The sequence below is a fragment of the Ambystoma mexicanum genome, chromosome 11 (assembly GCF_040938575.1).
Source record: "Ambystoma mexicanum isolate Mex_15411 chromosome 11, UKY_AmexF1_1, whole genome shotgun sequence".
NCBI classification, from domain to species: Eukaryota; Metazoa; Chordata; class Amphibia; order Caudata; family Ambystomatidae; genus Ambystoma; species Ambystoma mexicanum.
In genome coordinates, this window is record NC_090934.1 from 216,340,739 (window position 1) to 216,363,187 (window position 22,449).

Genomic DNA, 22,449 nt, shown 5'->3' on the forward strand with positions numbered 1-22,449 from the left:
GGTACTCAATTACAGAGACAGGGAGGCAATCCTCGCATTCTCAAGGTCAGGTGGCCGTATACAAAAGGACTCTGCCAAAGTGGCCATATACACGGACTACAGATTCCAGGTCCAAATGGAGAGGGCCCAATTCATCACCACCAAGGCAAGGCTGAAGAACGCAGGCCTACGCTACATGCTTCTCTACCCGGCCAGACTAAAAGTGCTACACGACAACAAAGCGCTGCTGTTCGATACACCATCGGAAGCCAACAAGTGGATGGACGGAGAACAGCTCCCAGACCTTGAACCTAGAGAGCGCAGGCCCCGGAAGCAGCATCCCAAGTGACCCATACCACCCAGCTATGGAGCAGGACCCACACGGAAACTGGGACGCACCGCAACGCAGCAACACTGATTCCCTTTGGAGTTGCATGGGAGTCGGACGACCCCCCACAAGTGAACAACCGAAGAGCTCCTGCTTCAGGCCTCCTGAAGAAGAAGTTAGGGTGCGTTACACCCGCCTGTAGGGCACCTAGAGACCTTAGGTCACATGGCACGGAAACGGGACAGTCAGAACGGGGGAAATCTTGCTGGACTAGTTATGTTATGGGGAAGTTCTGTTCAAGTTATGAGGGGGGAGGGGAAACGTGGAGTTGCTTTACAGTTGGGTACCACGTACTGAAATCACCAAGACCACGGGAACTCTTTATACGCAATGCTGTAACAACTGGACCCCGAGTTCAGATCGCCTCAAACGTCTACTCACACGGCACCAATGGATGAAACAGTCAAGATCGTCACTTGGAATGTTAGAGGCTTGAATAGTTTTGTCAAACAAAGACGGGTTCAATCCTACCTTAGGAGATGCAAGGTCGAAATCGCCCTGTTACAGGAAACCCACCTAGCTGCCAAGAAGTTGGAAGCCCTGTCCAAGTCCTGGCGGGGCACCCTAGTGGGTTCCGCCTACTCCTCCTTTGCCAGGGGGGGTCTTAATTTGGATTGCCCCTACGGTCCCCTTTAAGCTTATTAGCTCCAAATCAGACAATGAGGGGAGGATGGTAGTGGTTTGTGGCTCTATCGAAGGTAAGGAGCCTTGTCTAATTAGCACCTATGCACCCAACCATGACGCAACCGTTTTTTTTCCACTCTATCTACACACGGCTCACCCCTTACATAAAGAGAATCATAATATGGGGAGGTGATCATAATTGTACCCTCGACCCCGCACTGGACAGATCCGACTCAAAACATGATCGCCCCTCTCCCCCGGCCAAAATCCTGTCCAAATTAGTCCAACAGCTACAACTCCGTGACATCTGGAGCGACCAGCACTCAGAACACCGCGAGTACTCCTTTTATTCCCCGCTGCACGCCGTACACACCAGGCTGGACTACATATTCCTTAGCCAAGCACACCAATCCGCATTCGTTGATGCACGTTACTTGCCGCAGGTGCTGTCAGACCATTCTCCCCTGCTGATTACTTGGGAGGTGTCCCCGCCTAAACCCCCTATACCCACGTGGAGGTTGAGAGCCAAAGCCCTTCTCGACACTGCCTTCAGAGAACACATAAGGGATAGCTCTGAAGAATATTGGCAACTCAACCTCAATAGCGTCAAATACATGAGCACCACCTGGGAGGCATATAAAGTGGTTATGAGGGGCAAGATGATTGCAGCGGTTGGGGTGCCCAGAGATCCATCACAGCCCTGCTGAAACGAGCTGAGAGTGACCTGGGGGTCCTGGAATCGAAGGCTGGCTCATCCCCCGATCATTTATGCAGAATCACTGAACTTAAGCAAACTTGCCTAACCCATTGGGAACCCTTGGGCAAATTAAGTCACGCCAAACACACAGAAAGAATCCACGCCCTGGGGGATAAACCGGGGAAGCTCCTAGCATGGCTTTATAAAAGGGAAACTCCTAGACCACCCATTTGCCACATAGTCACACCTGATGGCAATACCGTGCATACTCAGCAAGAAATAAATTCGGTGTTCTCTGACTTCTATCGCAACCTGTACTCCGAAACCCCGCTCCCCGATGACACAGGGATCGATGACGCCCTAGACGCCATTAATCTGCCCAAACTGGACTCGCATATGGCCGAGACCCTTGACGAACATATTACACCAGACGAGGTCAAGATGGTGATCAGATCGCTGCCTGCCGGGAAGACCCCGGCCTCCGACGGCCTCCCCGGGGAGTTCTATAAGACTTACGAGGACACACTCGCCCCCATATTGCCGTGATAATACCTCTGCTCAAACCAGGGAAAGACAGAAACGAGTGTGGCTCGTATAGGCCCCTCTCTATGCTGAACGTAGATTGCAAGATCCTTACGGCATTGCTTGCTAACAGACTACGTAGAGTGATCCCATTGTTGATCCACCAAGACCAAACTGGTTACGTCCCTGGACGTTACATTACTGAAAACCTGCAGAGGTTGCATCATGTTATTTATAGTACAGAGGGAAGACCACAGAAACTCGCAGTGGCGTCACTGGACGCCACCAAAGCTTTTGATTCCGTGCGGTGGGACTGTTTATACGCCACTATGGCAAAAATGGGGATTAGCCCTGTATTTCTAAAATGGACACAGTTAGTCTATGCTAACCCCACTGCTAGGGTACGCACTAACAGAACTTACTCCGATAAGTGGCCCCTGTGCAGGGGCACCCGTCAAGGTTGCCCACTTTCCCCCATGCTTTACATCATCGCTGCAGAGCCTGTAGCAGCCTACCTGAGACAGGAATACGGGACGGAGGCATTCAAATTGACGGGGCGACTCACCTCATCTCCATGTACGCGGATAACACCCTCTTGTACCTTCAGGATCCCGAACACCTCCTACCTTATATTCTGGAAACTCTGGACTGCTTTCACAAGCACACCGGGATCCAGATCAACAAGAGTAAATCCTGACTCTTCCCTCTAGCCGCGCTGCACAGCGCACATTATGGGTCTCTCCCCCCTCTTGATCTGGAATGGCAAACAACCTCCTTCAAATATTTAGGAATAACTATACACAGGAACCCCGCTACAGAACATATCCTTAACACTGTCAGGGCCAAAGACTCACTCTCAAAGTCCATGGACTTCTGGGGCCGGCTCCCGCTCTCGATGGCAGGGAGAGCGGGCCTTCTGAAAATGGTTGCCCTCCCTCGCCTACTACACACCTTCACCAACGTCCCATATAACATCCCTCTCGCTTTCTTCAGAGACCTCAATAAACTGTGCACTGTGCAGGGGCTTCCTTTGGGGGGGGGTAGCAGATACAGGGTGGCATAGAGACCCTCCAAAGGCCATACGAGAAGGGTGGACTGAAGATCCCAAACTTTGAACTATATTTTCTCGCTAGTCAATTGAGACATGTGATGCAGTGGATGGCTGACGAGGACACAATAGATACTCGCCTTCTTCAGCCTGCCCTCCCCCAGCTGCTGCTCAGGGACTTGCTCTGGAAGGGGCGCCCTCGTACACTGCCCTTACCTCGCCAAGCTTGGGATCCGCCTTTGGGAAAGGGCCTGTAAGCTGGTAGGGCCTAAAGACCCGTACTCCCCACAGATCCCTATTGCAGCACTCATGTTCAGTCAAGCATGGGGGCAGCTTGAGACTCGTACACAATGGGAACCTTTTGGTGTGGCCACGCTTGGAGACTTGATTCAGGAACAAGAACTCATTGCCTTTGCCGACCTATGTGACGCCACTGGTCTCCCCACCGGGCAATTTCTGCTGCACAGAGTGGTCACACGGGCCTTGAGCAGCAGGTGGCCTGTGGCAGCTGACCAAAGGGAGGAAAACGCATGCATCGAAATGATCCTGAACGCTGTGGAAGGGGGCCACGAGACCTCCCGTATCTATGAGGCCCTACTGCAGGGCTCCACTGCGGATGAGCTAAAAAGCAGGAACAAATGGGAGGCCGAGCTAGGCTTTGGTTTTGAAGACTCTGATTGGGGGGACATTACCCACTATCACAAGAAAGTCTCCCGTAACGCTCGCTTACAGCTCATCCAGATGTACATCACTAACAGAGCATACCTCACCCCTGAAGCTATATCTAGATTCACTGGTGCTGGCATCCAACTGTGCCCCAAATGCAGTGAACCCAAGGCTGGCGTAGCACACATGTTTTGGGGCTGCCCGGTGCTCAGGGAATTTTGGCTGCAAGTAAAGGAAAGGGTGGCCAGGGCAGACATTGACATTGAGACAGATGACCCCTCAGCATGTATCCTGGGCAGGTTTAGGCGGAGCAGGAAGAACAAACCACTAAACAAGCTCAAAGACCTCATATACATCAGAGCAAAAAGGCGCATAGCCATGAGTTGGAAAAGCCCCAGAGGCCCGCCTATACCGGCCCGTATGGTGGGGCGACTTTCTAAAATGGATCATGGCTGAAACAGCAGCATGAGAGACGGCGATTCAGGTGCAGAGATTGGACTCTAGTGAGGAGCTACAACGCTGGGTGGCCCTAACAGTACCTTTGCTTCATCCTGAGCCACCTGAGTCGGAACTAGATGGAGATGCCGACCCAAGCGTTTTGAACTCCTGAGAATCATTGACTTACCGCGGTCTTGGTGGGGAGAAGGAAGGGGGGAGGGGAAAGGGAAGTTGGGTGTTTATTTCATCCTGTCATTGTGATATGCCTTTTAGATGCTATAGATGATGCTGCTGCTATATTTGTTACAGAAAATCAAAATATATTTAAAAAAAAAATGTAGTGATACCCCCTGAAGAATGCATCTTTATGCTACAGAAATTATGGCATGGGGAAGGTTGGAGAGAACCGCAACTGTGGACATGTTTTCAATGTATCAGGCGTGAAGTATCAATGCCTGAGTGCATATCATGAACTGAAGAGTAGAATGTGTATTCTCTGTCCTGAGCATGTAATATTCTCCATGCCTCCAGCAACCCCAGTCCCTGTAAGTATAGTTTGGGCCGCTCTGGGGGAAGTGCTGGTGCGTTCGAGTGTTGTGTCTAATATAGTATTGAGGTATTCCACCGCAAATAAAGTCCACCAATGGAAATTTAGTGCAAAGTCAAAACACCTCCTCATAAAAGGCAGGCTCATCTACATTAGGTCCATAAACGTTAACCAGGAGAAGTTCCCTGCTATACAATATACCATGTACCAGTATGTAGCACCCCTTAGTATCAGCCCTGGTTTCCAAGTGTGTGAAGTGCAAGGACCGGTGCACTAGCGTGAGGACACCCCACGCCTTTGTGGAATAGGATGTATAGTAGTGCTGCAATCCCAAGTTGGGCGTGAGCCCAAGCGCCTTTGGGCCCCGGAAATGCATCTCCTGCAAGAATAATAGTTTTGCCCCCTTTCTGTTATCGTATGCAATTATTTACCAGGCTTGTATCTGTTTGTGCTATATGCGCATGAGCATAATATATCGCAAAGGGTGCAACAGTGTACCTCGTCTGGGGCCTGTGCCGGGCTCCACCAAGTGTATTTTAAAGAGGTTCCCCCCAGCAACAGAAGCATTGAATGTAGCTCTGTCTGAGCTAGCGCTTATAGATATCATCGCCACATGATTCATATACTAGGATTGACTACATGTTTGTGGGGGAGGAATACCTAAAGGAATTTGTCTGCGCAAAATATATGGGACACGGTCAGACCATTCACCGCTGATTGCTTTATGGGAAATGGGGGGGGCCTAGGACCCCTATTCCGACATGGCATATGCCCACAGATTCCCTATGAGACAGGCCATTTAGAGATGCATCGTGCCAGATCATGCAGCAATACTTGGAGAACAATATTGGCAGTGTGGATAGCTGGGGCATAGCATGGTAGACAGTGGTGATCAGGGACATAGCAAAGGCAGGGGGCACATGCAGAAGATTGAGGGCAGAACTGGAGGCATTAGAAGACCGGATTGCTAAACTGGAGGCCCGAGGGCCCCCAATAGGTCAGCCTGAAAAAGACCTCACGGAAATTAGAAAGTTGTGCATGCAGGCATGGTGTAGAATTTCCAAATTTGATTAAGAGACGCAGGCGACACAGATGCATGCCGAGGGAGATAAGTAAGGCAGGATGTTAGCATGGATATGCAAATGGGAAAAACCTAGAGTGCTTCCCACACTGCTGGTAGAGAGTGGTGCCCAGTGGCGGTCCCAAACAGCCATAAACGACGTTTTAGCTGCGTATTACTCCGAGCTGTATAGACATGACACGAAGATACCCCACGGGGAAATTGAGGATGCTCTTAACCAGATCAGACTCACACAACTGACAAAAAAAATATAGGTTGAGGAATTAGACGAACCCAATTTCACTGGAGTAGGTGCAGGATAACGGAGCTGGCGTCAAAATTTAACAAGACATATAGCTCAATATTAGCAACGCTGCTATTATAAGGTCTATGAGGAGGCATACGAAAAAGTTGTTTTACCACTGGGTATGCAAGTGCCGATGGTAATACCTATACTTAAAGCAGGGGTGCCCATGGAGAGCTGTAATTATCATCACCCACTAGCCATGCTGCATTATGATGCTAAAATACTTTAAACTATATTAGCTGGCTGCTTGCGAGGGCTATAAACACCATCATACACGCCATTTGTAGCAGGCCAGAGCACGGCCTCTCATTTGCATAGGGTACAACACATAGACCAAACTAACGATCAACGGACACACCTAGTGACAGCGTCACTATATGCCATTAAGGGATTCGACTCTGTTTTGGTAATGGATGTATGCGGTGCTGAAGGGGTTTGGATTCGGAGTAGCATACATTAAGTGGGTTAAATTGCTGTGTACCAACCCGGTGGCTAAGGTTAAATCTGGGAAATGCATGTCAGAGGTATGGGACATACAAAAAGGGACCCGCCGGGGATGTCTGCTCTCGCTGATGCTGTACATACTGGCGCTGAAACTCCTGGCAGTGTACCTGCAGCAGGAATATCTGGCAGCAGGCATTGATGTGGGAGGTACAAGACACCTTATATCGCTATATGTGCATGACATATTGCTGTGCAAGCCCACCCACAACCTCCCCAAAATACTCAAGACCGTGGTACGCATTTGCAAATGAGATTACATAGAGTGAAGGTTCTTCAGAAACCTAGAAATCATAATCATATTTCCTGTGTAGTGCTGGCCATCACAGAATAGCACTTATGACACGATACTTACCATACCAACAGGCTAGACAGCTCCCACACTTCGAATTATATTACCTGGCTGCCCAACTGCAATGTGTGATATTATGGCTATCGGACTGCATCACTACAGAAACCAACCTATTGCAGACAATAGTGAAGCCAGCTAGAAATACTGTGGGACCCCAGAACCTGCATGGCACCCAATGCTCGATTGTGGCACTAGGTAGGAAGATTTGGCCCAAAGCGGTGAAGTTGGACTGCCTAATGCACCCCTATACACAACATGCCCTTATTATGACAACTGCTCTAATTCAGCAGACCCGGGTGTAGCAAGAACTTGGGACAATATTGGCATACACGCACAGAGAGACTTTTGGTGAATGGTGTATTTAGACAGTTGACAGCCCGATGTTTAATGAGGCGCTGCCCGGCAGCCAATTCTTATGGTACGCAAGGGTGCAAAAGGTAAAGGTGGCTAAGCAAAAGTGGCACGGATGGCTTGCCGAGCCAGAGGAAGCACTTTTATCTCTGCTGTATGATCTGGAAGATGGCTGTAAACCAACATCTAGAATTTACAAATGCCTCCTGGGCAAGTCCAGCACATCACATGAAAGGTGGAAAAGCAAATGGGAGGGGGTATGGATACACCGATCACGGCAAAACAGTGGGCGCAAGCTTTGTCTTCTGTAAAATAAATGTCTAGAAATACAGTTTCACTTTACCCACTGCACATACATGGCGCACTTTAACAAAGAAGCGGTGCATGAATGTCCCTGGTGCAATGAAGAAAGAGCAGACCTGATGCATATGCTGTGGAAGTACAGAAGGGTGCAATCTTTGTGGTGTTGCATTGAGCAGGCATGTAGGGTCATTAGGTTTGAATGGAACCCATTGGAATGCCTTCTGAGAATATATCACAGGACTAAGTAGACACCTCATCGGCACTCTCTGGCCGGCCTCCCTTGGCCCTCCTCCTACGCCTACCTGCAAGGCTAAGAACCTTAGGGTCATCTTTGACTCCACACTTTCCTTCTCGGCCCATATCTCTGAGGTCTCTAAAAAGTCAAACTTCCTACTGCACCTCCTCAGAGGTATTCTTCCTTTCCTCTGCTTCCCTCAGAAGCTCACCGTCTCCCAAGCTCTGGTTCTCTCTAGATTGGACTATTGTAACAGCCTCTTTCTAAATCTACCTGCACTACTCTCCACCCTCTACAAGTTATCCAGAACGGGACTGTGGGACTTGTCCTTGGCCTCAAGCCCTGGGATCATATCTCTCCATTTCTGAAATCTCTCCATTGGCTCCCAGTGGATGCAAGGATTAAACTCAAAACCATCTGCATTGTCCACAAGGCTTTCTGGGGCCTTGGTCCAAAATACCTTCAGCTATCCTTCTGCAAATACCTCCCCTCTTGAGCTCTTTGCTCCTCTACCTCCAACTCCCTCAGGGTCAATCATTTTTCGAAGAAACAAGCTGGGGGTAGATCTCCATCTTCGGCTGGGGCCTCCCTCAAGAAAAAACCTCCATGCCACTCTAAAACTTGGGGAGACCCATCTCCGGTTCCTGGAAGCACCTCAAAACCTTCCTCTTTGCTTCTGCCTTCGCTCCCCTTCTACCCTGCTGATCTGTTCTCTCTTGGCACTTTGCACCTGGCCACCCTCTGTCCCCTGGGCCCAGGTTCCTGCTCACCCTGCCACCTTCCTGCACTGCTTCCTGGCTACCCCTTGTACTGGGGACTGTATCTGTACCCATACAGTAGCACCCCCGCCCCCTTTTCTTCTTTTTCTGCACTTATTCAGACTTACCCAGTCTGCTGCCTTAAACACAGCACTTGCCACTTGCTGGCTGCACTACCACAGTTTTGGATTTATAGAGGCGCACTCAATGTAATAAAACTTCTAGAAGTAAGATTTGATGATTGAATAATTCTTAGGTATATTTAAAGGTGCTCCCAATTAGTAGAGTGCTAACAAATAAGTGGTACAACGATAACTTCGTTGTACAAACTGGGGCACTGCACTGGGCAAAACAAATTTAGCTACAAATTCAATTCTTTTCCTGAAATACTGTCTAATCATTAGTGATTCAATCAATATATTTTCATTTAACATTCACCATATTCATATACAAGAAAACATTTATTTTGTAAACTTGCAGACATTTCTACATAAAGACAATCAAATTGTGCATCATGAACAAAGTTTTCACATATTCCATCATGTTTTTTACTACACATTTCTTTCATTTCTATCACATATTTTTTCTTATTTGTGTATATCCATTCACGTGATCCAATAATCTTGATAAGTTTCCCAGTTTTGATTTCCTATCTTTAAACTACTCGTTTCGGGCAATTAGTGCCCTTCTTCAGGTTATAAGAATATTGGAATATTATCTGAAAAACATAAAATAATATATCTATATTACTTGATTTGTTCCATTTTTATTAGGAATTAAACTTAAAGTGGCTCTATTCGGACAAACTAACCTTTAGAATTCGTAACTTCCTCTTATGAAAGGCTTGCTACCACAAACCAGGGTAAGTTTCAAAAACTACAAAATAAAGATAAGACACGTTTCACCAGTGGGTCATTTTGGTTGCGGTGTGCAGAGGGAACAGTCACTAAAATAAGCGCTGGGTCCCCCCTGCACGCCACCAATTTAATGAGCGTTCACGTTCAGGTACATAATTACCAGGGTAGCATGTGTAACTCTCCTCTGGATAGATAGTTGAGTATATTTGTAGCTGTCACTGTCTTCTATGTTTTTACTCCAATGTGAATATGCTGTTTGCGGTTTGCATGAAATAACCACATCTTCTTAGTTGTAAACCTTACTTTTCCCCGTATCCTACCTTATGGGTGAGCTCGAAGCAGTCCCCTTCTGACTTGCTTTTCTAATCTTGTAGTGTTGCCGGGTTTCCGATCGACCCGTAATGGATACTGCTTCTATTCGCTTATCCCCGTGAATCTATAGTAATGGGGATTCGATTTGTCTGATAATATAGGGCTTAGTTTGGAACCAATGCATTTTATTCTATCCGCGAACGGACAAGAGAAGAAGTTTGCTCTTACCCGCTTGGAGCTAGCTTTCGTGCATCTACGTTCCGCGAGCCGCTGCTCTCTGCAGAGTTCTGCGACGCCAAGCTGCAATGCGGTGTCCAGACATTTGGTCGAATGAAAACTGGTCGAAAGACATGGTCGACGCAATTTGGTCGAAAACCAAATGGTCGAATTGTTTTTTTATTTATATATATATTTTTCGGGTTTTCGTTTTTTTAAAAAAGGGGTTTTTAGAAAAAAAAAGGGGGTTGGAGGGGGGACCCCCCCCCAAAAAAAAAGGGTGAAAATAATTTTTAAAAAAAATTCGACCTTTTGGTTTGCGACCAAATTGGTTCGACCATTTGTCTGGTCAACCACTTTTTTCCACCAAATGTCTGGTAACCCTGCAACGCGAGACGCTAGGCAACCGCGGCAGCTCGTCGTCGGTTTAATGTGCGGTTTCAGGTGCCAGTTAAGGCGCCATGTTGGGAGAACAAATCTGTCAGTGTTGTACAAGGATTTTCTATTAAGATCGATGTAACCACTGTGGATAAGGCTAAACAAGTTAATTTGTTACAGCCACATGTTATAATGAATTCGACATGTGCAATTAGGCGGGATCATATTATTTCCTTATTACAATTTTTTTTTATTGTTTGAGACAATGTTCTTTGTAAAACCCTTTCTCATCTTTTGTCAATATTAATAATGCAAGTATAGAGTTCAGTATCTAAAACAACTCGTGAATCTTTGATCATTAGGAAACATTACAAAGCATTTTCATATATACGAGTGAGTTCATATGTGTTTACAACTATCTCAAGCACGTTACTTCAGTACTAATATGCACCATGGTCCGTGGCTCACAAAAGTTTAAATTTTAATAATTCATCAGAATTCCCTGGTGGAACATTCAGGTCCATTTCTTTTGTGCAAGTGTTTATAGATAACAATTTAGATCCCAATCTAAATTCATCCCTCTTGGATACATTGTATCGAGCTTCTCAAACCAGAATATTTCTCTTTGGTTTAACAATTTAATGCTGTTACCTCCACTTTTTGGTAGTTTTACATGTTCTAGAATGACAAACTGGATCTGTGCAATGGAATGTTTTGCTGCATCAAAATGTTGAGCTACTGGTGATTTCACTCAATGATTCTGAATGTTTGATTTATGTTCACCCCAACTGTTTTTTGCTTTCCTGGTTGTTAATCCGATGTAGTATAGTCCACCCTGGCATTTTATGACATTCTTAGTGTCACATGAGGATGTGTGTTTCAAAGAGATACTTTGCCCAGTATGGGGATGATTGATGAAGTTGCCTTTCAACACATTGTTGCAAGAACTACAATTATTACACGGTATAGTCCCCCCTGTATGTTTCTTTAGTTGAACAGTATCTTTGACTGAAGTCAGACTTGATCAAATGAAACTTCAATGATCTACTTTTGTTGTATGCAAATAATGGTGGTGATGGAAACAATTTTGCCAAATTGGCATCCTGGGATAATTTCCCAATTCTTTTTATTTTCATCATCGTACCACCCTGTTGAGAATAGGTAGTAACATATACCAAATCAGTCATGGTGTTTTTCACTTTCGTCGCAAGTGATTCTTGTCTTGTGATGTTCTTGACTGTCGTTGCATGTTGACTCAATATTTCATTTTGTATCCTCTCTTGATAAATTTCTCTCCAAGTTCACTTGATTTCAATTCATATTCACATTCCTCTGAGATGATACGTCTGTCCCTCAAAAACTGACTTAGTGGAATGCTAGAAATCGTTTTCTTCAGGTGGAAACTACCACAGTTTGCCTCCATTTTCTATTTATTTTATTTATTTGCGCTCCTCAGCTCGGCACTTTCCACTCTCCACCTTCCATGCACTTTTTCCCTTACCCATGCGCTCAATGTCACTGGGCCTAGTAAGATCGTTTTTATGTTGTGCTGTGTTCTCCCCTCTTCCCCTCCCTTGCCTAGTCACACTCTGAAACACTTGTGTACGAGCACGATACAAATAAAATATCATACCTGGCGTTTGTCTTGACCAAGAGAGGTATTGCTATGTCTTGGAAAAATAAGCAAGGCCCCTGTATTGTCAGTGGTACAAGGAGTTTGAATGCGGGTGTCTTGCTGAAACAAAAGCATGGGCTGGGGCTACACGCGACTACGAAGGAGAGCAGTCAGATGCGTTTATCGCAAGGGGAGACTTCAAAATGTTTCCTCCCTCCAATGACAATCACACTGAGCAAGAAAAGTATCACTGTGTAGAAGGTATGATTAGAATCACACCCATCATCGACATACGATGGACCACCCTGGAGCGAACATCCCCAAACGTACCCATACTATGACTCCCTCCCATGATACCCAAGTACTTGCTGATGGTATGGACCAAATGAGAGCTAGTCTGTTTTACTGTTTACGTGCAGTTATGTACAAGTTTGGAAACTTTTCATCCAACTATCAATGTAACCCTTTTACAATGTGGACAATGTTACTACATCATCAACTGTGATGTATGTTGTGAAGTTGTATGGCTAGGTTTTACTGAAAATGCATAAACCAAATCTAAAAAAGCGGCAGCCTCTGCTGTAGCAAATCAGATCCAGAGCAGCGAGTGCATTCAGAACCCTGCAGAAGGAAGGGTAGTGATCTGGATGGCTATAAGGTGGTTGTGGCAGCAGGAGTGTGATCGCAGTCCTCATGACTTCAGCATAACCCCCGGCCCACATTGTAAACCAACTCTTGCCCTTTGTGTGGAGGTGTGGGTTGGTGAGGCTAAGTGGAAGCCACCCCTTCCCACCCTCCCTCTTCCGCCCCCCTCAGTCATCCCTTTGGTTGAAGATAGAGGGTGTGATGGTAAGATCAGACAGCAGACATTCCCATAGTGGACTTACGGGTCCTCGGGCCATTTACACGTCTTAGGAGTGGCAGTACTTTTTTATTTATATTGCACATCTGGCCCTGAGGCATCTGGGTGCATTTCTTACAAGGTTAAAGTTCCAAGACAAAGTATTTCTTACATATACAGATGCCGCTGTGTCCAGGTCAGCAAGACATTGTTTTTTTGTTTGAAGGCGGGGAAGGAGGGCTCCTCTCTAAATTGGGTGGGGAGGGTGCTCCAGACTTTGGCTGCGAGGACAGGGAAGCTAGTTCCTCCTGCTGTTTGCAGCTTAAATCTAGGGATGGACAGTGAGTGAGTCAGCATAGATCTCAGTGGGCGATGGGCAGTGTGTGGTAAAGCGGCTGGCCAGGTATTCAGGGGCCATGTTGGCTTTGCACTTGTGGGTGATCATTAATGTTTTCAGTGAAATTCTGCGAGTGACCGATAGCCAGTGTCTGATATGCGATTTCCTAGGGAAATTGAGAGCAGCCCTGATGGCATTATTCTGGGTATCCTGAAGTTTGTTGATGTTTCTTTGGCTAGACCCAAGGTAAAGTGCATTGAAATAATCAATTTTGGACAGGATGAGAGTTCTGGCCAGGATGATGCAATTATTAGTTGATAGTCTGCATGCTGTAATGAGCTTATTGGTGTAGGCTGCTGCAGATGTCACTGCGTTGGTTTGTTGATGAAGTGATGGGGTGGAATCCAAGTGGACATCGAGGGTTTTGGTATCATTCGGCACCTTAATGGTGTTCCCATCAATGGTGAATGATTGGAATGCTGTGTGTAATTTATTTAATCTGGTCTGTGAGCCTAGGATACGTACCTCGGTCTTATAGTCGTTTAAGCAGAGCTCAAGATGCTCCATCCCCACTTGAATTACGGTATAAACATTAAGCGCTTTTGAGTAAGTTACATAGTCGCTAGTGATAAGGATCATTATCTGGGTGTAGTCTGTAATTTGTGTAGGTGCCACTCAGAGTCCAGAAGATCAAAGAGCAGCTTTGTAAATAAATTATATGATGTAGGGGAAACACAGGACCCTTGAGGGACCCCACAGCTAACTGGAGATTGCACAGCAGTAGCAGATGGGGAGAGGACCATTCTGTTTGCAAGGAAGGATCTAATCCATGTGGCCACTTCTGAGAAGTCAAAAGCTGCTGAAAGATAAAGCAGGAGGAGTGCCAGTTTTCCCTTGTCTTTTAGGTCCTTTAGTTGCGTTTTTAAGTCAAAGCAGTTTCCATCCCTTGTCTTGGTCTGAAGCCTGATTGACTGGGTCCCAAGAGTTTATTATCTTCAGGATAGGCCTGAATTTGTGGATAGGCAGCACGTTCGAGAATTTAAGAGATGGCACCGTATTGAGGGCCTGTAGTTTGAGGGGTTACTCAGATCACGGTTGGGTTTTTTTGATTAAGGGGATGACCCACACGTCTTTCAGATTGTCAGGGACAATACCAGATTTGAAAGAGGAGTTAATGAATGTGGTGATGAACGGGGCATGGTCAGCCTCTTTGATAGAGGCAGGGCAAGAGTTGCCTTGACAATTGGAAGGTTTCATCTTGTTCATGAGGTTTTCCACTTCGTGGATGATACAGGAGAGAAACAAAAAGGTTTGAGAGGGTGCTTGGTAGCTGGTGGTTGATTGTCAAAGGAATAGCCTGGTAGACTACTTTTGTGTTCATTTTGGTTTCAAGGAGTGCTTTTTGGAAATTGTTGCGTCAGTGTTGCACTTGTTAGTTGGGGCAATAGGAGATTCTAGCTCGTTTAGGATTTTAAAGAGCTCTTTGGTGTTAGATTGGGCTTGCAGGATGCTTTCGTTATAGACCTCTTTTAGCTGAGATGATTACTTCTTTGTAGTTGATGAAGCAATGATCAGGGTATTTTATTGGGTTCAGTGGGGAGTCCTTTCCAGTGTGCCTCCACATTTCTTTTGATTTTACTAAGTTATGTAGATGAGGTGTAAACCAGGTGTTGAGGTGCACTTTTGGGTTTGAGTGGGGCAGTGGCATCCAAATCTTTTAGTAGAGCATGTTATACATGTCTACTAAGACAGTGGGTTCAGAGCAGAGAGTTGTAGTGTTATTGAGAAGGGGGGGGGAGATGTGAGGGAGCAGTTTTTCCTTCATTATGTCCTTATTACAGGTATGTACAGCTGGTGCGATTATAGGTTTTTGACTGGAGGTATTGGCTTGGATAGCAAAGGTAATCTTGTAGTGGCCGGTCCAAATACAAGGGGACAGTTACTTGATCGATAGTACAATTTAGGTCAGTGAGCCAGTCAAGGGTTCTCCCTTGGTGGTGTGTGGGTTCATAGAGTTAGCCAAGTAATATGATCTGGGGCTTGGTATTGTCAGCTAGGAGAGATTATGTCCTCAATAAATGTAGTCATGGGTCCAGGTGGTCTGTTAAAAAAAAAGTGCACCATGGCAGTTTGGCTAGGTGATGGTGGCAATTTGACTGGGAGTAGCTCAGCCGAGGGGGATCTGTGAGTTAGGAATTGCTCTGAGTTCCATGCATTTTTTTAAAGATAAATGTGATGCCTCCACCCTTAGAGTGGTTGGAGTCTGTCGCATCTGATAATATAATTGTCAGGTATAGCCAGTGACAGTGTGGGCCCGGAAGCAGCATGTAGCCAGGTTTCTGTAATGGCTAGGATGTCCAGATTGTCACTTATGATAAAGTCTGTGATGTCAAGGGCATGGGCTAACAGATCTAGCATTAATCAGGGTGCTTTTAATCTGTGGGAATTTAATGATAAGTGTGCTAGTTGCTCGTAGAGTGTCAGTGGAGGGCGTGCCTGGGTCACTGTACGTGCTGGTGAATCTGTCGAGAAGTGTAAGAGGTTTAGTCTCTGGAAGATGGTGAATGGGTGAGGTTTTGCAGCATTATCTTGTGCCTAATCTTGCATTCCTCAATGCGAAAGTGCAAGGTTGGTTTAGTTGCAAGGTGGTCAAGCCACAAGGCTGTGTCATTCAGGTATGGGTTATGCAAGGCATGGTAGTGCCGTGTGGATATGTGCCATATGACCCGGTGGACTAGTGTAGCATTGCGGCTGAGGGGGCTAGTAACAGGTGATGGGGCGTCTGGATAATGTGCAACTTCTTCTGAACAGGTGAAGGGGTAGTGAGCAGTCTAGTTAATGCGGAGAGAATGACATGGAGTTGGAGGTACAGTAGGTGAGCCAGTGCATTGCGGGAAGATTTTGAAGGCATTGGCAGCTGGAAGAGACATTCCATTCTCAAAGGGGATGGGCAGCGGGGGTGTAAATGAAGCGACAAGTAGTAAATCCAGCAATACAAGCAAAAATTGGAGGGTTCCTTTTGCCTTCCGGGCATCAACCCTCCACCCCCCCCCCCCCCCATTGATAATGATCCTATAATGCTCATAACAGTGGATATGCCCAGCATTCCTGAACCCAAAACCACACATGCTTATGAACAATTGCTCACTAACCTTGGTTGTGGATTTTAAGCAGGACGCTCCAGCTGGATGAATTCTGGGTCAAAATCATGGCTGCTCTAGACCAATTTAGCTACTACATCAGATTTGGAAGCACTGGTGTCAAGATCTGATGAAGGTATGACCTTCATTGAAGAAAGAGCAGATTAAACAGCAGCAGGCCATGAAATGGAAGTCACCGTTATCCTGCGTGGGCACACTATTGTCATGATCTTGGCAAAAACTGAGGCCCTTCTTGTACTATGATTCAAACTCGCAGCTGAATTGCAAGAGATGAAGGCCTTGCTGGCTAAGATTGTGGATGCAATTCTAGACAATAGGGCACAACTAATGGAGACTCCAGATCACTCCCTCCCCAATGAGGACTGCTTTAATCGCAGCCTAGGATAGGGATGGTGAACAGACAGTGGGCCAATTATGGATTTGCGCGTGTGGCAGCGGAGAAGGTGACTCCCCTGCCGAAGTCCAATTTAACCCCTGCTCTAAGGAGGAGTCACATGCTGGGAGACCTAGAGGCTTCAACAACAAAAAGCTAAGACACCCACCAGCTACAAAAACTGCTCACTGGTTGAAACAATTAGAATCTGCTAATGGAAACACTAGATTTGGAGCCTGGTTGTCCTGGGCCAGTGGTGTTGGCACCTAAGGTAGAAAAGCCATGGTAACCCGACATGAGTAATGAAGCCTCTAGGCGAGCAGAACTAAGGGGCCCTTTGGACAATTGGATAACCTCTGCTAAAGGACTAGCACAGGAGGTTGGCCGTACCCAAAAGCCAGGAGAGCCAAAAGTAGCTAATTTAAGTGGACCATAACTCAAACCAGACATCCATAGATTAAAACCACTAAAGGTGGTAGCTCCTCTATGGGCCATGTGGCAAACGAAAACCACATAGGACCTGAAATTGGTGAACATGCACACCATTATATATTGTATTTGTATTGCGCTCATACTAGGCAAGGGAGTGGGGGGGGGGGGGAGACAGGTGAGACCACAAACAATGATTTTACTAGGCCCAATGACATTGAGAAAACGCAAGTGCATGGGAAAGGGAAAGAGTGCAGAGCAGATAAATAACCCCCCCCCCCCCCATAGTTAATTCAGAAGGTTGGAAAACAAAGTGGAAGAGGCAGACCCAAGGGCCGATAGTCCCCTTAGACTTACTATCCCCTTTGGAGGTTCCTGGGTTGTCAGCAATTAGTAGCAGAGATTTGCTAACGGTCAAGCTCCCTAAATGGCATAGTGCCACAAAGTGTGCTCTTATTGAATTAAGCGCACCTGCAAATCGCCTCTTGTGTACCTTTGGCGGGAGTGTTACAAAAGTTACGATTTAAGCTAACTGTGCCACATCCCATGGACCCGTGTGGGGCTCAGTTAGACCCACATGGTCTCGGCTCTAGTGCTAGTCCCTTCCATACAGATCGGGTTTTGTAAGTTGGAACTCCCAGGGCTTTAAATGCTTTATGGGGAGCACAGCCAAACAAAGTATTTGAAAACCCAATAATTTAAGAAACATGGTTATGTGTTCCAATGGTGGTGGGTGGGTTTAGAGCTAACAGACTCTACAGGAAGACCATCTGGGGGGTCTTGCTATTTTGATCCAAAACTATGTTGATAGAAGCAAAACCTTTGTGAAAATACCTACGGTCTACTGGCAGTAGAAGTAAAACTGACAATGTCAGCCGATACTGCTAGTTAAAAATTAACGCAGCTCGCATAGATGTGGGAGTATATGAAACCGATTGAAAGAGCTCCCATATTATCGCTGGTGATTTCCAGAGAAATGGGGGGCAGGATCAATTTGGTCAGACGCAGAATTTGAGAATCTTGAAGGGGCCATGGGGGAGAAGGGCCGTTCCAATAGCTCAAGTTGGCATCGAGGAGAAGACTGCATACCTAGATTATGTGGCCCTGTTAGATTTGTTCGACCTATGTGAGGAATTGAGGGCAGTGCACTTGGAGTGACCACACAGGTAAGATGAGTCTGAATTTCCCCCTTTGCCACGCTTAGTGGGCAGATGGTGAATGGGTGGACAGTTAATCAGGCAGGACATATCAAGATATGTGGGGAACCTGGCTTGCATCATGTCCAGAATTTCCTGGCAGGATCTTCCAATGGTCAAAGGAACGTTTGTGTTACTGCAAACTGTTGCAAGGCATTTTTTGGATAGTTTTAAAAAGCCGTCACATGGACATACAAGGAGGGTGTGGGGCATAATATCCCATGGGTATGATGCAGTGGTCCAAGATAAAAAGAGAAAGCTAAGAAGTTGAGGGAATCTGTCAGTCCAGCGATACAGGGTTGGTGTGCATTAAATGTATGACGCAAAATTTTACAAAATTGGCGTTTTTTATATTGATGCAGAACGATGGAATTTGGAGACCCTGGTTAAACTTTTGGGAAATAACTGCTAAATACACAAAGCTATCGGCAAATTAATGTGATTGCACAGGGCGAGTGGATAAAGCATTCTCAGTGTTGTCGATAAGAAATCCGACCTTTTGGTTGCTTACCCATCAGCTAAGTTGGCATGGGAATTGAATGTCAGCAGGTGAGACGTTCATAAAGAGCATCAAGGGATGCTGGCCCAAATGGCCTGTGAATGCCCTGTTAACGTCTGATCCAGCGATATGGTCAAGGGCATTATATGTTTGGATCCATCTTGCAAGAGGGGGTGGTACCAACTTCTTGGCACACAGCCAACACTGCCCATATACAAGAAGGGAGACAGGGCATATCTGGGGAGCCATCGCTCATCTCCATTCTTGAGAGGAATATTTTTGCAGGCTTACTCCCCATGGCTCTTGAGCGCTGGATAAAGGGACATTCTAGGAAAGTATCTGGGTTTTGCAAGGAGATGGGAACCGACCTGAATGTTAGTGGTTGAGAGAATCTTACAGCAATTTAGCTGAACTCAGGCTTCTGACTCAATCATAATCCACTCTGGCTTGGTTGATTCCGGGATCCCGTAGACAATCCAGATTCATATACATGATCACAATCTGATGTGCACGAGGTTGAGAGGACAGGGAGAATTGTCAAGAGGCCGTCTGTGCTCTGAGGGGACTTTGCGAGAGTTGCGGTTTAGCTCGGTTCATTCAAACTCTATATAGCCAACATTCACACCACCATGGCTGCTGTCACCGAGAATACCTCTAGTATTGCATACAGGTGTAATTGTGTTGGATAGAACCCAGAGGGGGATCCAAAGATCATTGAATGTTACTAAAGTATATGCTGCGAGTAATGGCAATAAAGGGTAAGTATAATTCGATTCATGACCAAAAAAGATAAAGGGAACTTAGCTAGCACATGGACACCCAGCCAATAAAAAAAACAGCCTCCATCACTTATTGGGGGGGGGGGGGGGGTATGGGTTCAAGCTGGACACACCCAACAAGATGTTGGCCCATATGTATAGTCACACTAAAAAAAAAAGTTTTATCGAATGGGAAAAGGTTTTAAAGGGCCAGTTTCTCTGACTGGGCTTTCCAACTAGTCTCTGGTGCACTGTTGTGCTAAAAAAATAAAAACTAAACACATGCTAGACCACCTCGGTCTTTGCATGCTGGGTTCTCTCTGTTGGCAGGTGCAAGTTTTTCCAAAAAAAAAGAAAAATTCAGTAGGTTCCTCTTGAGGTTTTTCTCCTGAAAGGTGGACCCCTAGGTGCTAGGTGTGGGGGTCCTTTTGGAACGAGATGGACATGTGCGGATAAGATATTTACACTAGGTCTGGTAATTCTACAGCCGACCAGTTTCTGTGGAAAAAGGTGGGTGAGCCACATTCATCAGGGCATCATAGTGTGCCCACTGCTATTCACATAAAACAGCACTGTCTACATTACTTTCGTACCTCTCCCCTCTCCATGTGGTAGGAATGATCTCCATGGGGGGGGTAGACGAGACAGCTTGGGACCTTCAGCGAACATCTCTGGTGGTCCTGCGAGCCACACGCGACAGGTTTCTTCCTCATGTATGCTTGCCACTGCGGCTGGAACCCAGCTGAGGTATTCCATTTGTCCTTTGCTGGTACACTATAGGATGAAGGTGGTGCCAGCTATGCTTTATGGAACAGATTAGCCTCATATTACACTCTACAGTAAGAGGGTGTGGGTCTACCCGATTGCATTCACATGTCCTCCTTACGGAGTTGGGTCTCAGCATGTAGCACTGCTGGGACTGGAGGATTCCTTCGCTATACAGTCAAATTCTGTTACTGTACGAGGATTTAACAGTAAGTAGCTTCAATGAAAGAGCGAACAGAACCTTATCAGTGGAAGACCTGAAGGATTATCCCAATAATGGGTCTGATAAGGGGGGGGGGGGGGGGGGAAATGGATAGCTACAATTGCAAGAACAAGGCAATCAAGATAGCTTATCTCTGGATAAACTGTTGGGAAGCATGCCAAAATACCTGGATCAATTTCCAAATGCATATTGGGTCCTGCAATTCCGGAGATAGTTTGTTCAGCCTAAGATATTGAAGGTAGCAGTTGGTGGCATCCTGTGTGGTGATAGGATTGCTTCAGAACAAAACACAGCTCCACACCTCAACTTTCAGATACTTAATTCTGGAAAATGTGGTCTAAAACTATGAAGTGCTAGACGCTACATTTTTTTTGCTCGTGTATCCAGTTGCGAGGAAACTAAAGCCACAATAATAAAATCTTGACATGAAACTAAAATTGTAAATTCATTGCAGTAATTGGTTCTAGTTCCCTTTAGTGGTTGATGTGGTTTACCTCCTTCCTCTTTATTGTTGTACTAATTTATTAGTATTGTTCAATACATCCTTTTATGAATTGTTCTGATGAACTATTTTTAATGTGCATAATAACATTTTATCACACGTATTAATTGTTATTTCCAAGTTGTGCATGGTTGACCTAGAGCAACCAGAATCACAAAATTATCCACCATTTAGTTGTGAACAGCCTACTACCCATTCTGGGGGGGAGGGGGCGGGGAGAATTTGGCTCTTTAGAAGGGGATTTGGCTGGGATACCTACACCCATGAGTGACACAAGACTGAAGGTGCTTTGGAAGCTCCCGATTTGGTTCGTGGCTGTTCACAGACAACATTCCAGACAATTCACGTTTTCCTCGACATCGGGTCACTCAACGATCAATTACATAGGTGTCCAGTAAAATTGGGATAGGGTGCTGGGTGATATTTGTAGTAATTATTTCCCCACCAGGCCGGTGCTCAAATTGCAGGGTAAGAAAGCATTACTAGGACTGTTTTACCAGCCTGAGGTGTTTGATGACCAAAAGAGAGATCTTAAGGTGATTGTTATAATTAACTGGCATGAGTTTGATTTTTCCAGGTGGTCAGATCGTTGTCATATCTTGGCCGATTGTGTGAATTGTCCAATTTATCAGCCTCAACTTACCTTGAAGTTCAGTAAAAGGAAGGAAACTGGGCTAGTTTAACAGACTTAATCAAAGTCCATTCTGCTTGAAACCTTGAAGAATCCCCAGTCCTCAAAAAGTATACTGGTGCCATGGTTGCCCATATGGCCGTTTCCATCAGGAACAATGACATTCATGGAAGACTGGGTCAATTCTTCTGCCAGCAATGATTCCAGGCTTATAACGAACAATGGGCCATTCCACAAGGCACAAACGGCCCATTTTCCCTCCTTATCAAGTGCTTGTCACGTGCACGTGGTTATCAAACAGCCTCCAGTTGTGGATCCCAGCAGTCACTATAAAGGACATTTTCATGTTAGGGAGAAATGGTGTCAACCATAAAATGCCAAGCCAGTAATAGGAAGCAGCATGCGATCGCTACACTTGTGTATAGGCGCGTTACAAATACCATATCATATCATATACATGCCAAGGTCTCCAGAAGTGTTTGTGGTGGGCACAGACCCTGTATCAGCGCATTACAAGGGTGCATTTGAATTGAAAAAAAATGGGTGGCTGCCTGTAATGGCAATGAGAATCGATGCAGTC

General features: G+C 46.0%; 1 long non-coding RNA gene across 1 annotated transcript in view; it reads left to right on the forward strand.

Annotated features, from left to right (window-relative positions):
• Window positions 1-22,449, forward strand: part of LOC138503283 (uncharacterized) — a 152,202-nt gene that overhangs the window by 62,204 nt on the left and 67,549 nt on the right. The window lies entirely within an intron of this gene.